Source organism: Dama dama, chromosome 18 (assembly GCF_033118175.1).
Source record: "Dama dama isolate Ldn47 chromosome 18, ASM3311817v1, whole genome shotgun sequence".
In the NCBI taxonomy this organism is placed as follows: Eukaryota; Metazoa; Chordata; class Mammalia; order Artiodactyla; family Cervidae; genus Dama; species Dama dama.
The window spans coordinates 27,210,570-27,225,704 of record NC_083698.1 but is presented as its reverse complement, the minus strand read 5'-3'; positions in this window follow the sequence as shown (position 1 = coordinate 27,225,704).

Genomic DNA, 15,135 nt, shown 5'->3' with positions numbered 1-15,135 from the left:
TACCGCACAATTGTACTCATCTCTAGCAAACTGTATGCTAGCAAACTAATGCTCAAAATTCTCTAACCAGACTTCAACAGTATGTGAACCATGAACTTCCAGATGTCCAAACTGGACTTATAAAAGGCAGAGGAACGAGAGATCAAATTGCCAACATCTGTTGGATCATCAAAAAAGCAAGAGGATTCCATAAAAACATCTACTTTTGCTTTATTGACTACGCCAAAGCCTTAGACTGTGTGGATCAAACAAACTGGAAAATTCTTAAAGACATGGGAATACCAGACCACCTGACCTGCCTCCTGAGAAATTTGAATGCAGGTCAGGAAGCAACCGTTAGAACTGGACATGGAACCACAGACTGGTTCCAAATCAGGAAAGGAGTACGCCAAGGCTGCATTTTGTCACCCTGCTTATTTAACTTATATGCAGAATACATCATGAGAAATGCTGGGCTGGATGAAGCACAGGCTGGAATCAAGATTGCTGGGAGAAATATCAATAACTTCAGATATGCAGATGACACCACCATTATGGCAGAAAGTGAAGAAGAACTAAAGAGCCTCTTGATGAAAGTGAAAGAGGAGAGTGAAAAAGTTGGCTTAAAACTCAACATTAGAAAGTGAAGATTATGGCATCTGGTCCCTTCACTTCATGGCAAAGAGATGGGGAAACAATGGAAACAGTGAGCAACTTTATTTTTTTGGGCTCCAAAAATCACTGCAGATGGTGACCAAAGTCATGAAATGAAAGGACACTTGCTCATTGGAAGGAAAGCTATGACCAACCTAGACAGCATATTAAAAAGCAGAGACATTACTTTACCAACAAAGGTCCATCTAGTCAAAGCTATGCCACATTTGCAAACCACCTAGAAAACCTTCACAATTCCATTGATTTGTTGCATGTAATTTTTGGTCTGTTAATCCAGCTCTTTACTTTCTCAGCTCTCAAGTGGAAGTTCATTGTTTCATTTTGCTGCATATTTTGCTGAGTACCTCCTATACACTAGAAACTTATCTAGATCCTAGGGATATAGCAGTAAACAAAATAGACAAATAAATGTCTTTAGTCTATGGTGCTTATATTCTAGTGTAGGAAATATAGGACATAAAATAAATCAGTCATTTATATTGCATGTTAGAGGTTATAGGTGGCATGGAGAAAAAGAAGATAGACAAATGCAATGAAGGATGTGTATTAATAATTTTAGTCAAGGGACCAAGGAAGGTGTCATTTATGAGGTGATATTTTGGTAAGTATATAAAGATGCTGATGAAGTTACCACAGATATCTGGGGAAAGAGATTTTTAGGCAGAGAAAGCAACAAGCATAAAGCCCATGAGGCAGGAATGTGCCTATTGTGTTTGAAGAACAGTAAGGCCTGATGCTGGGAGGGATTGGGGGCAGGAGGAGAAGGGGATGACAGGGGATGAGATGGCTGGATGGCATCACCGACTCGATGGGCATGAGTTTGAGTAAACTCCGGGAGTTGGTGATGGACAGGGAGGCCTGGTGTGCTGCAATTCATGGGGTCGCAAATAGTTGGACATGAGTGAGCAACTGAACTGAACTGAACTGAAGGCCAGTGTGAAGAGAGTCACTTGATGAAGGAGAGGGTATAGAAGATGACCTCAGACAGGTTATGGGGTCAGGTGTTTTGGACTAAGTTCATATAGATCATATGACTTTGGCTTTTACTTGGTTGAGAAAGGAAGCCATTGCAAGGTTTTGAATAAATGAATGATATGATCTGAGTGATCTGACTGTTCAAGGAGGAGAGAGTAATAAGCTACATTGCATGATGTTGGTGGATTAAAGACACTGAATGATAAATTACCATTGAAACTGGCAATGGGAGATCATAGGTGACCTTGACAAGAGCATTTCTGATGGAGTGGAGAGTAGGTAAAAATGATGGGAGGGCTCTGAGAGTAAGGAAAAAATAATTATGCATGAGCAGAGAAGGTATGTTTGTGTGTCTGTTTTTGCTATAAAGGGAAGATGGGAAATGGGTGGAACCTAGAAGATATACTAGGGTCAAGATGGTTTGGTTGACCTTTTAAAAAGATGTCCAAAGTATCAGTGTGTTTTTGTGTATATGGGAAAGATGCAGCAGAAGAGAATACACTTGTGATGCCAGAAAGAGAAAGAGAGTTTTTGATGCATTTCTTTGAATAGGTTACTAGGAATGGAACCTGCCTATCTGTGGAGCCAGGGATACTTGACTGGCAGTACCAACAGTTCATCCTCAGTAACAGAGGATGAGATGGCTGGATGACATCACCGACTCGATGGACATGAGTTTGAGTAAACTTCGGGATTTGGTGATGGACAGGGAGGCCTGGCGTGCTGCAATTCATGGTGTCGCAAAGAGTCAGACACGACTGAGCGACTGAACTGAACAGGAAAGAAACCCAAATGCATGATCCATATAGGTAGTTCAAAAGATGTGTTGGTAAGAACAGGTGGAAGTTCTCTCTGAATGCTTTTTCCTCCCTCAGTAAAATATGAAGCAAAATTATCAGCTCAAAATGAAAACGAAGGAGGGTGTTAGAGATTCAATGAGAAAGAAGGGGCGCATGTATGTGCCTGGGACTTTTAAGTAAGATTGCCTGGCAACACTAGGAACTAACCACCTGGGGTTAGTCTGTGTGCTTTTCTCCATCTATGAGCACTTTCTGGATTATGGTTAATAGGTTCAGTGTGGGGTTTCACCAAGGTATGGTTGCACTGGTTAGTATTGATAGAACTTGTAGAAACATTTGGAGAGTTAAGGAGAAAGGCAGGAAGGTGGTTGTGGTGACCATTCTTGTCATTGAAACTGAGTAGAGGAAAAACTATTTGAAGAGGAAACAGGTGAGAGGCAGTGAAACAGTGATAGAATCAGTAGGTTGCTGGTCCTATAGGGTAAAGGAATCAAGGAATTGCCATGAAATATTAATTCATACTAGAGTTCATATCAATTTTAAGAATTTTTCTTTGTTCTCATTGTGGTTTCCCCTTCATCCTGTTTTTCCTTTAAACACATCCATCTTTAGACATTAGGTATGATTTAATCACTACTGTCCTCTCTATGTGAAATAATATTTTCATAATCAAATAATATACACTCATTGAAATTTAAAAAATATAGAAAAGGAAAATGAAAATCACTAAGAGTCTTACCACTTAAACAAATGTACTGGTAGTATTATTGTGTATGTCAGTCTTTGAATATTCCTGTCCTGTTTCTCTTCATGACTTTTCATGATTTTCTACCATGTTTAAGTTTTTTCATTTCAAAATAGTCTTATAAAAATAATAACTGTTATTCCTATATACTAACAATGAAAAATAAGAAAGAGAAATTAAGGAATAAATCCCATTCACCATTGCAACAAAAAGAATAAAATATCCAGGAGTAAATCTACATAAGGAGACAAAAGAACTGAACACAGAAAATTATAAGACACTGATGAAAGAAATCAAAGATGACATAAACAGATGGAGAGATAGTCCATGATCCTGGGTAGGAAGAATCAATATTGTGAAAAGGACTATACTACCAAATGCAATCTACAGATTCAATGCCATCTCTATCAAATTACCAATGGCATTTTTCACATAACTAGAACAAGAATTTCACAATTCATATGGAAACACAAAAGACCCTGAATAGCTAAAGCAGTCTTGAGAAAGAATGGAACTGGAGGAATCAATCTTCCTAACTTGAGAGTATACCACAAAACTACAGTCATCAAGGCAGCATGGCACTGACACAAAAACAAAAATACAGACCAATGGAACAAGACAGAGAGCCCAGAGATCACACATGCAACTATGGGCACCTTATTTTTGACAAAGGAGGCAAGAATATACAATGGGGCAAAGATAGCCTCTTCAATAAATGGTGCTGGAAAACTGGACAGCTACATGGAAAAGAATGGAATTAGAACTCTTCCTAATGCCATACAAAAAGATAAAGTCAAAATGGATTAAATACGTAAATGTAAGACCAGAAACTATAAAACTCTTAGAGGAAAACATAGGCAGAACACTCAGATGTAAATCAAAGCAAGGTCTTCCATGACCCACCTCCTAGAGTAAAGGAAATAAAAACAAAAATAAACGAGTGGGACCTATTTAAGCTTAAAATCTTTTGCACAGCAAAGAAAACTACAAACAAGGTGAAAGGACAACCCTCAGAATGGGAGAAAATAATAGCAAAAGAAACAAACAACTGACAAAGAATTAATTTCCAAAATATGCAAGCAGCTCATACAACTCAATTCCAGAAAAACAAACAACCCAATCAAAAAGTGGGAGAAAAGACCTAAAAAAGTCATTTCTCCAAAGAAGACATACAGATGGCTAACAAACACATGAAAAGATGCTCAACATCTCCATTGTTAAAGAAATCCAAATCAAAACTACAATGAGATACCACCTCACACCAGTCAGAATAGCCATCATGAAAATGTCTACAAACAAATGCTGAAGAGGGTGTGGAGAAAAGGGAGCCCTCTTTCATTGCTGGTGGGAATGTACATTGATGCAGCCACTATGGAAGACAGAATGGAGGTTCTTTAAAAAGCTAGGAATAAAACCATCATATGACCTCCAAGGCATGTACTCAGAGGAAACCAAAATTGAAAAAGACACATTCATCCCAATGCTCATTACAGCACTATTTATGATAGCTAGAATGTGGAAGCAACCTAGATGTCTATCGACAGATAAAGAATCTGTGGTACATAAATACAATGGAATACTCTGCAGCTATTAAAAGAAACACATTTGAGTCAGTTCTATTTAGGTGGATGAACCTAGAGCCTATTATACAGATTGAAGTAAGACAGAGAAATGTAAGTAGTGTATACTGATGCGTATATATGGAATCTAAAAAGATGGTACTGATGAAATAATTTTCAGGGCAGCAATGGAGAACAGACATAGAGAACTGACTTACGGACATAGTGGGAGGGGAAGAAGGAGATGGTGAGACGTATGGAGAGAGTAACATGGAAATTCACAATACCATATGTAAAATAGAAAGCCAACAGGAATTTGCTGTGTGAATCAGGGACCTCAAACAGGGGCTCTGTGACAATCTAGAAGGGTGGGATGGGTAGGGAGATGGGAGGGAGGTTCAGGAGGGAGGGGACATGGGTGTATCTATGGCTGATTCTTATTGATTTATGACAGAAAACTACAAAATTCTGTAAAGCGATTATCCTTAAAAAAATAAAAAAGTGCATCCCTGACCTTTCATTTCAACTCCCTCCAGTGCAGGCCTACCTGTCTGCCCCCAGCTCCTCTCCATTTCAGTGCATCCAAGCATAACTTATTTAAAAAACCCCAAAACTTCATGCTATTACATACTTCCACCAAGATTACCTTTAATGACTGTATAATGTTCTAATGAGGGGGTATTTTGTAATCCATTCAATTTTTTCTACATTATGGGATATTTATACTAATTTACTTTGGCGTTAAAATTGTGTGGTGATGAATGTTTTTATGAATGATTTAAAAATTATTGTTTAGATCTCCTAAGGAATTTTATATGTTCATTCTTCCTTTTTTTTAAAAGGAAATTATTCAAATGCCTCAAATCAGTCCTTAGACTTTTTTATTTTCTTCAAGTGAATCCTCTCAAAATTTCCAGAGAGCATTTTAAAACCTTTCCCAGTGGATTTAAATATAACAGATTAATCTTTCATTTTCAGTATTTTGGGCTTCCTTTATTTATTTTATTATCTTACCCAATTTTCAATATGATACTACATTTTTATGGGGCTCCATCCTGACCACAGCTGTAAATTCACATGTTATTTTCTTGATTAATGATTTATTCTAACTTCTAGTTACTTAGTTTGGCATTAAATATTTTATACTTATGGACCAGTTTTTAGGTTGAAAGTTTCCAGACCCATTTAGAATGTTGGTAAATGCTTCATCTTACTTATATTGTAAAACTCAAAAACATCCCAGTTAGTAGGTCCCTTTGAGTTTATAAGAATCAAAGATGCCTTTAGTTTACCAGGGGTCATGGAGAGGAAACATGAGGATGTTAGGAAGAAAAACAACACGAGAAACCAATGTGCAGGGCTTTACTGAGCTGGAATACAGTTACGGATGTACCCTGAGCTCTGGCCGTGTGGTGGCAGTTATTGTAGTTGGTCCTTCGGGGGAGCTACTCAAGGCCTTCTACTGTAGGATTTTCAGGGACATTGCCTACAGATTACTCTGGCTGTACTCTTGGACAATGTGGACCCCAGAGTAATATTTTTGCACTTTGGCTCTTGACTCTTTTACTTCTTTGCTGTATGACATTAGGTAAGTAAACTAATCTCTACATACCTCAGTTTCCCTCACTGCAAAATGGAGATAATAATATCACTTACCTACTATGCAGGTTAGAGGAGATAACAGATGTAAAGTACTTAGAACACTACCTAGCACATGGTATACCTAGTAATCTTTAGCTGTTATTAGTTACTGCAAGTTTAAGTTAACCTATATTAGACAAACTCTTTCTTACTTCTGTCAAATTTCCCTTATTTTCAGTCTATTTTGTATTATTTTATTCTCAATGATTTTTAAATATTAATAGTAATATTTACTGTATTCTCCATGTTTACCCTTTTCCCTTTGTAACTAAGCAGATTAGGTATTCTTTTAAAAATTATCTTCATAGACTAAAATCTACTTAAATGTTCCATATATTTTCTAAGTGCCATCTCATTTTTAGCTTGGACATCCAACCTTATCCAAAGAAACCTCCTTATATTCTTGTCTTTCTTCCATGATTACATGTCATTTTCAGTCAATTTGTCTCTTTGGTTAAGTTGGAATGTTCATTTTGGTTATTGTTTGACTATCAGAATATATATTTTAGAATAATACATGTTTTTATATAGTCTTATAAAAGCTTGTAACAGATATTGTAGGATATATATTGTAATAATGATAATATAATAATGTAAAATAGATATTACAGTCTTATAAGAACTTACAACAGATATTGTAGATAGATAGTGGTGGAATTTTAAAGAACAATTTTTCAGTCTCTTATTAATTCTTAAAACAGCAAATTGTAAACCTCTGTACAAATAACACTTTCTTAGTAACTCGGGTTCAGCATTTTACTTCTTAAGAGATGACTGAGACTCCTCCTCCATAGTGTCACCAGGAGGCTAAAGAGACGCATGATATATGTTTAGAAACTTGGAGTAGGGAATGAAAGGAATATTGAAAATTTTATCAAACCAATAAAAGAAAGAAAAATAAGTAAAAATATGATATGAGGTGGTAGAAATAAGTAAAAATCATGACATTTAATGACTTTTAAATGATTATAAAATGATAGAATTCAACTATTTAAAGACAGAGATTAACAATCAATGTGAATTCTTAAAAATCCAGCTGTTAGCTGTTTATGGTAGCATATCTAATAACCAACCAGAAGTGCTGAAATAAAGAGAAAAAGATGTCACACAAATACTGAATTTCCCTGAGTTTCAGGCACCATTCCATTTTAAAACACAACCTGAAATACCAGAAAACAGAAAGTCACCTCAAGTCTGACATTAATTGTTTATGCATTTTGATTTCTAAGATTTTAAACTGTGTAAAAAATGTGCCTTAAAATTGTGAAATACAATAATGAAAAGTATGTTGGTATGGAAGTATTAATACCACATAAAATAAGATTTAGGTCAAAAAAACATTTATAGTGATAAAGAGAAATGCTAGAGAAAAATAAAGAGAAAATCCGTTAAAGAAACATAACTACTGCTTCCCTGGTGACTCAGTGGTAAACAATCTGCCTGCGATAAAAGAGTCACTGGTTCAGTTCCTGGGTTGGGAAGATCCTCTGGAGAAGGAAATGGCAACCCACTCCAGTATTCTTGCCTGGGAAATCCCATGGACAGAGGAGCATGGCGGGCTACAGTCCGTGGGGTCGCAGAGTCGGACATGACTTAGCAAGTAAACAGCAGCAGCAGAAATGTGTGTAGTCTTTTTTTTTTTTTTAAGTTGGAGGCTAATTACTTCACAACATTTCAGTGGGTTTTGTCATACATTGATATGAGTCAGCCGTAGAGTTACACGTATTCCCCATCCCGATCCCCCCTCCCACCTCCCTCTCCACCCGATTCCTCTGGGTCTTCCCAGTGCACCAGGCCCGAGCACTTGTCTCATGCATCCCACCTGGGCTGGTGATCTGTTTCACCATAGATAATATACATGCTGTTCTTTCGAAACATCCCACTCTCACCTTCTCCCACAGAGTTCAAAAGTCTGTTCTGTACTTCTGTGTCTCTTTTTCTGTTTTGCATATAGGGTTGTCGTTACCATCTTTCTAAATTCCATATATATGTGTTAGTATGCTGTAATGTTCTTTATCTTTCCGGCTTACTTCACTCTGTATAGTAAAGCCTTTAGCCTTTGAAGGAAAAAAACTGACAAAATTACAAGAAAATTTGACAATTTAAAAATGTGGTTAGCAATTTTATGACATCTCCAGCAGAAATTTATAAATCAAACAGGTGTAAAATTAACTGTAAGGACAGAGTAAGCTTGAACAATGTAGCTTAAAATTTTCATCTAGTAAGTACAACTGGATAGAACAATTTCATACATAATGTTAGTAATTTGTCCTTTAATTTCAAATATTCTGTTTGTGTTTTTCCAAATTTTAAAATGAGAAAAATGAAAATGTATTGTATATCACACAAAACCCTGAACTTCTTTCCTACAAATGTAACAGAAAACTACTAAAACACATGTGCATGAAATACTATATAGTTAATATAGATGTATAAAAAATATTGCTTAGTTCCAGTAGCTTAGAAATTCATAACCCCTTTATTTATACTATCTTTATTTTGCAGTGGCTACTTATGATTCTGATGTTCTATTGGTTGAATTTGAAATGAAACTTTGCTGTTGTTGTTCAGTCACTAACTCATGTCTGATTCTTTCCAACCCCATGGACTGCAGCACACCAAGCTTTCCTGTCCTTCATTATCTCCCGGAATTTGTTCAACTTCATGTCCATTGAATCAATGATGCTATCTAATGATCTCATGCTCTGCTGCTCCCTTCTCCTTTTGCCCTCAATCTTTCCCAGCATCAGGGTCTTTTCCAATGAGTTGACTCTTCGCATTAGGCGGCCAAAGTGTTGGAGCTTCAGCGTCAGCACCAGTCCTTCCAATGAATATTCAGGGTTTATTTCCTTCAGGATTGACCAGTTTGATCTCCTTGCTGTCCAGGAGGCTCTCAAGAGTATTCTCCAGCTCCAGAGTTTGAAAACATCAATTCTTGAGCACTCAGCCTTCTTTATGGTCCAACTCTCACATCTGTACATGACTACTTGAAAAACCATAGCTTGACTATGGATTTTTGTTGGCAGAGTGATGTCTCTGCTTTTTATTATGTTGTCTAGGTTGGGCATAGCTTTCCTTCCAAGGAGCAAGATCTTTAATTTCATAGCTGCAGTCACTGTCTGCAGTGGCTTTGGAGCCCGAGAAAATAAAGTCCATCACTGCTTCCACTTTTTCTCCTTCTATTTGCCATGAAGTGATGGGACCAGATTCCATGATTTTAGTTTCTTTAATGTTGAGTTTTAAGCCAACTTTTTTACTCTACTCTTTCATCTTCATCAAGAGACTCTATAATTCCTCTTCACTTTCTGCCATTAGAGTGGTATCATCTCCATATCTGAGGTTGTTGATATTTCTCCCAGCAATCTTGATTCCAGTTGTGATTCATCCAGCCCGCATTTCACATGCTGTACTCTGCATAGAAGTTAAATAAACAGGATGACAATAGCCTTGCTGTACTCCTTTTCCAATTTTGAATCTGTCTGTTGTTCCCCGTCTGGTTCTAACTATTGCTTCTTGACCCATATACAGGTTTCTCAGGAGACAGGGAAGGTCGTCTGGTACTCCCATCCCTTTAAGAATTTTCCACAGTTTGATGTAATCCACACAGTCAAAGGCTTTGGCATAGGCAATGAAGCAGAAGTAGATGCTTTTCTGGAATTCTCTTGATTTTTCTACGATCTGAGGAATGTTGGCAATTTGATCTCTGGTTTCTCTTCCTTTTCTAAATCCAACTTGTATATCTGGAAGTTCTAGTTCATGTGCTACCAAAGCCTTGCTTGAAGAATTTTGAGCATAAATTTAATAGCATGTAAAATGAGCACAATTGTATGGTAATTTGAGGATTCTTTGTCATTGCCCTTCTTTGAAATTGGAATGAAAATCGACCTTTTCCAGTCCTGTGGCCACTTTCCAAATTTGCTGGCATATTCAGTGCAGCACTTTCACAGCATCATCTTTTTAGGATTTCAAATAGCTCACCTGGAATTCCATCACCTCCACTAGATTTGTTTGTAATAATGCTTCCTAAGGCCCACTTGAATTTACACTCTAGGATGTCTGGCTCTAGGTGAGTAATCACACCATCATGGTTATCCCGGTAATCAAGGACTTTTTTGTATAGTTCTTCTATGTGTTCTTGCTACCGCTTCTTAATCTTTTCTGCTTCTGTTAGATCCTTACCATTTCTGTCTTTTGTCAAGCCCATCCTTGTAGGAAATACTCCCTTGATCTCTCCAATTTTCTTGAAGAGATCTCTAGTCTTTCCCATGCTATTGTTTTTCTCTATTTCTTTGTATTGTTCATTTAAGAAGCCCTTCTTATCTATCTCTCCTTCCTATTCCCTGGAACTCTGTGTTCAGTTGGGTATATCTTTCCCTTTGTCCCTTGCCTTTCACTTCTCTTCTTCCCTCAGCTATTTGTAAAGCCTCCTCAGACAACGATGTTGCCTTCTTGCATTTCTTTTTCTTGGGTATGGTTCTTGTCACTGCCTCCTGTAAGCAATTTGACTTAGGTCATACCTTAATGGCCTAGTGGTTTTCCCTAGTTTCTTCAATTTGAGCGTGAATTTGCAATAAAGAGCTGATGATCTGAGCCACAATCAGCTCCAGGTCTTGTTTTTGCTGACTTTATAGAGTTTCTTCATATTTGGCTGCAAAGAATATAATCAGTCTTATTTTGGTATTGACTATTCAGTGATATCCCTGTGTAGAGTTGCCTCTTATGTTGTTGGAAATGGGTGTTTGCTGTGACCAGTGCGTTCTCTTGACAAACTTTGTTAACCTTTGCTCTGTTCATTTTGTACTCCAAGGGCAAACTTGCCTATTACTCCAGGTATCTTTTGACTTCTTACTTTTCTATTCCATTCCCCTGTGATGAAAAAGGACACTTTTTCGGTTTTAGTTCTTGAAGGTCTTGTGATAGAACTGGTAAACTTCAGCTTCTTCAGCATTAGTGGTTGGGGCGTAGACTTGGATTACTGGGATGCTGAATGGTTTGCATTGGCAACAAACTAAAATTATTCTGTCATTTTTGAGATTGTACCCAAGTACTGCATTTCAGACTCTTTTATTGACTTTGGGGCCTACTCTATTTCTTCTAAGGGATTCTTGCCCACAGCTGTTGATATAATGGTCATCTAATTAAATTCACCCATTTCTGTCCATTTTAGTTCACTGATTCCTAAGATGTCAGTGTTCACTCTTGCCATCTCCTTGACCACATCCAATTTACCTTGATTCATGGACCTAACATTCCAGATTCCTATTCGATATCGTTCTTTCCGGCGTCAAACTTTACTTTCACCACCAGACACATCCACAATTGGCCGTCATTTTCATTTTGGCCCAGCTTATTCATTCTTTCTGGGGCTGTTTCTCCACTCTTCCCTAGTAGCATATTGGGCACCTTCCAACTAATGGGGGCTCATCTTCTGGTGTCATATCTTTTTGCCTTTTCATATTTTTCATGGGGTTCTTGTGGCATGAATACTGGAGTGGTTTACCATTCTCTCCTCTAGTAGACCATGTTTTTGAGAACTCTTCATGATGACCTGTCCATCTTGGTTTTCCCCACATGGCATGGCTCATAGCTTTCTTGAGTTATGCAAACCGCTTTGCCACAGTAAGTCTGTGGTCAATGAAGGGGACCATGTTTTGTCAGAATTCTTCACTATGACCCATGTGTCTTGGATAGCTCTGCAGGGCATGTCTTATAGCTTTATTGAGTTATGCAAACCCCTTTGCCACAACAAGTCTGTGGTCAATGAAGGGGACCATGTTTTGTCAGAACTCTTCACTATGACCCATCTGTCTTGGATAGCTCTGTAGGGCATGTCTTATAGCTTCACTGAGTTATGCAAGCCCCTTTGCCACGACATGGCTTTGATCCATGAAACTTTAGGTTTTAGCTAAAAATATTCCTTTGAATTTAGGGAAAATAAACGTATTGTTTTCCCAGAGAGACTGCCAATAGGTCCTAATGAGAGGTTCACATGTTATGTAAAATTTGTGTATTAAAAGCTGGAAAGCTTTTACTGGGAAATGTTAACTAGGGGGGTGTTCTTTGGGGATATATCTATATGTATGTTTGTTTGTAAGTGATAAGCTGGAAAATGCTACCCTGAACATAAGGAAACTCTTTTGGCCTAACATAACCAAGGTTTATGCTAAAAACAGGCTTTTGTATTACTTTAGTATCCAAAAGTGTCTGCATCTTGATCTTATAATACTAAGAGAAAGAAAAGAGGAATACATAAACCCCAACAAAGTGTGCTAAGGGAGAGAGTATTTGCCCTTAAAGCCTAAAGTAGCACTGGTCTTCGAAATGATCCCTGGGCTATACCAGGAAGGGCCATGCCACTTACAGGAAAGAGAGAATCCTACATGTTTCCTTTATCACCTTGAAATCCCATGCCTCTTACAATGTCCCAATAATTGTTTTTGCCCCAGAAGGTTTGCCTTGTAAAGATGGACATCTTGAACTGCTTATATTTTATGATGTACATTTTATGCTTGTCTAAAACCAAGCAAAATGAAACAAATATATTCAACATATATATTCTCATACATATGAGAATATTCTAATATTCAGCAATATATTCTTATCACCTTTAAATATGACTCAGTGGCTCTCAATGTTTGTTGTGCATCAGAATCTTCTGGGACATTTTCATGAAAAATAATGATACTTGGTTCTACTCCAGGCTCTTGTGACAGGTTCTGGACATCAGTATTTTTTTTGTTTTTTTTTTTTTTAAGTTCCATGGTTGATGATGCAGAAGAATGGCTGCAAATCTCTATTTTACATTAAACTAGTTAAGGCAATTGGAGAAGGCAATGGTAACCCACTCCAGTACTCTTGCCTGGAAAATCCCATGGACGGAGGAGCTTGGTAAGCTGCAGTCCATGGGGTCGCTAAGAGTCGGACTCAACTGAGCGACTTCACTTTCCCTTTTCACTTTCATGCATTGGAGAAGGAAATGGCAACCCACTCCAGTGTTCTTACCTGGAGAACCCCAGGGATGGGGGAGCCTGGTGGGCTGCCATCTATGGGGTCGCACAGAGTCGGACACGACTGAAGTGACTTAGCAGCAGCAGCAGCAGTTAGGACAATCAGTCAGGGGGCTGGAAGCAAGACCATCACAAAGCTCCAAAGCAGCCGTCCAGGAGGACCCCGACTAGGCACCAGATGGTGCTGTGGGCACAACTCTGAGCCTCCTTCCGGTTTCCTCAGCTGAACACATGGAGTTCACCAACTCTCACAGAGCAGTGAGGGTCTCAGCAGAGGGAGGCGCAGCCCTCTACCTTGAGTGTTTCACCTGCTTTGAATGAAAGGCGAGAGGTGGAGGAAGGGAAAGGAAGAGTTCCTTCTGGAAATGTTCGAATTTCTTTTGGGGGAAGTGAGAGAGTTCAATTTTTCAGTCTGATTTAATGAAATAAAAAGGACAGTGATGGACAAGTCTATTCATCCCATTCTGGATGGTTTCCTTTGTATTTAATTTGCTATTTCTATTAGAATTTAACACATGAAAATAGAACCAACAAAGTCTAATTTAAACATTAAAATTTGCCATTCCTGATGGCTCAGTTATGGGTATGTTTACTTTTTTCCTCATGATGATTTTAAGTATTTAAAAATATTTACAGATAGAAGGAATGTATATTGACTATTTCACATCCTCTATGTGGGACCATAGAAGTTTGTACTATGTTTGTACTCTAATATAGTGCAATTACTGGAGAAGGAAATGGCAACTCACTCCAACATTCTTGCCCGGAGAATCCCATGAACAGAGGAGCCTGGCAGGCTACGGTCCATTGGGTCACAAATGTTAGACACAACTTAGCGACTAAACAGCATAGTGTAATTACAGTGACAACCATCCTGGTTTCCCTGGACTGAGAGGTTTTAGTTTCAAAACAGGACAGTCCTGGGCAAACCCTCATAAATAGTGTGTCTCCCTACTTGTAACCCATATATTCATTTGGGCAGCTGTGTTTTCCTGTTATTCATGCCTTTGAGTAGGGCTCAGCATCTCTTATTAGTGATCCACTATAAGCCTTTTTTACATCAGTGTTCATGCTGTTATCATTTAATAGCAGCTGAACATTTGTACTGTCTCTCTGTCAAGAAGGTAGACTTTATATATGTAAATGATTTACACCAGCATTTTAAGTTCAAACCTAGGAAGACTGAGTATACACAAAATATTTGTCAGAGGGTGTTCTTTCCTGGCAAAGAATTTGGGGAATCTTATAATTAATTCAATTCAGTAACAATGGGGCAAGTATTGGCTAAAAAGCATTAGATTTTGTTGCAAAATAACTGAGAAAAACTAGTTAGGAAAAAATACAGTAATTTTTCAATTACCCTTCTTAGAGAGATAAAAAGATCATAGTTGAATATCAATCATGTTAAAAGAGCAATTAAACTTCCAAAGTACTTTTTCTGGTTCCTCTTTTCCAATATTTCTTAAGTATCTTTGTCAGTAGCTACTTGTTACTTATGCTAAAACCAACTTTGATGTGATTTTTTCACAGATATGAGAAAAATAAAACAAATAAGAGCTATCATTTTCAGCAGTAATTGGTATTAATTTGGGATTTATGGTATTCAGTTTAATCTTTACAACAACTTTTTAACCAAAAAATCTGCAGCTTTATTGATATATAATTCACATACCACTAAAACAACTTTTAAAATATCTTTATACTTTGTTGTCAAGAAAGTGATGCTCAGACCAGTGAATTCAGTTGTCAGCTTT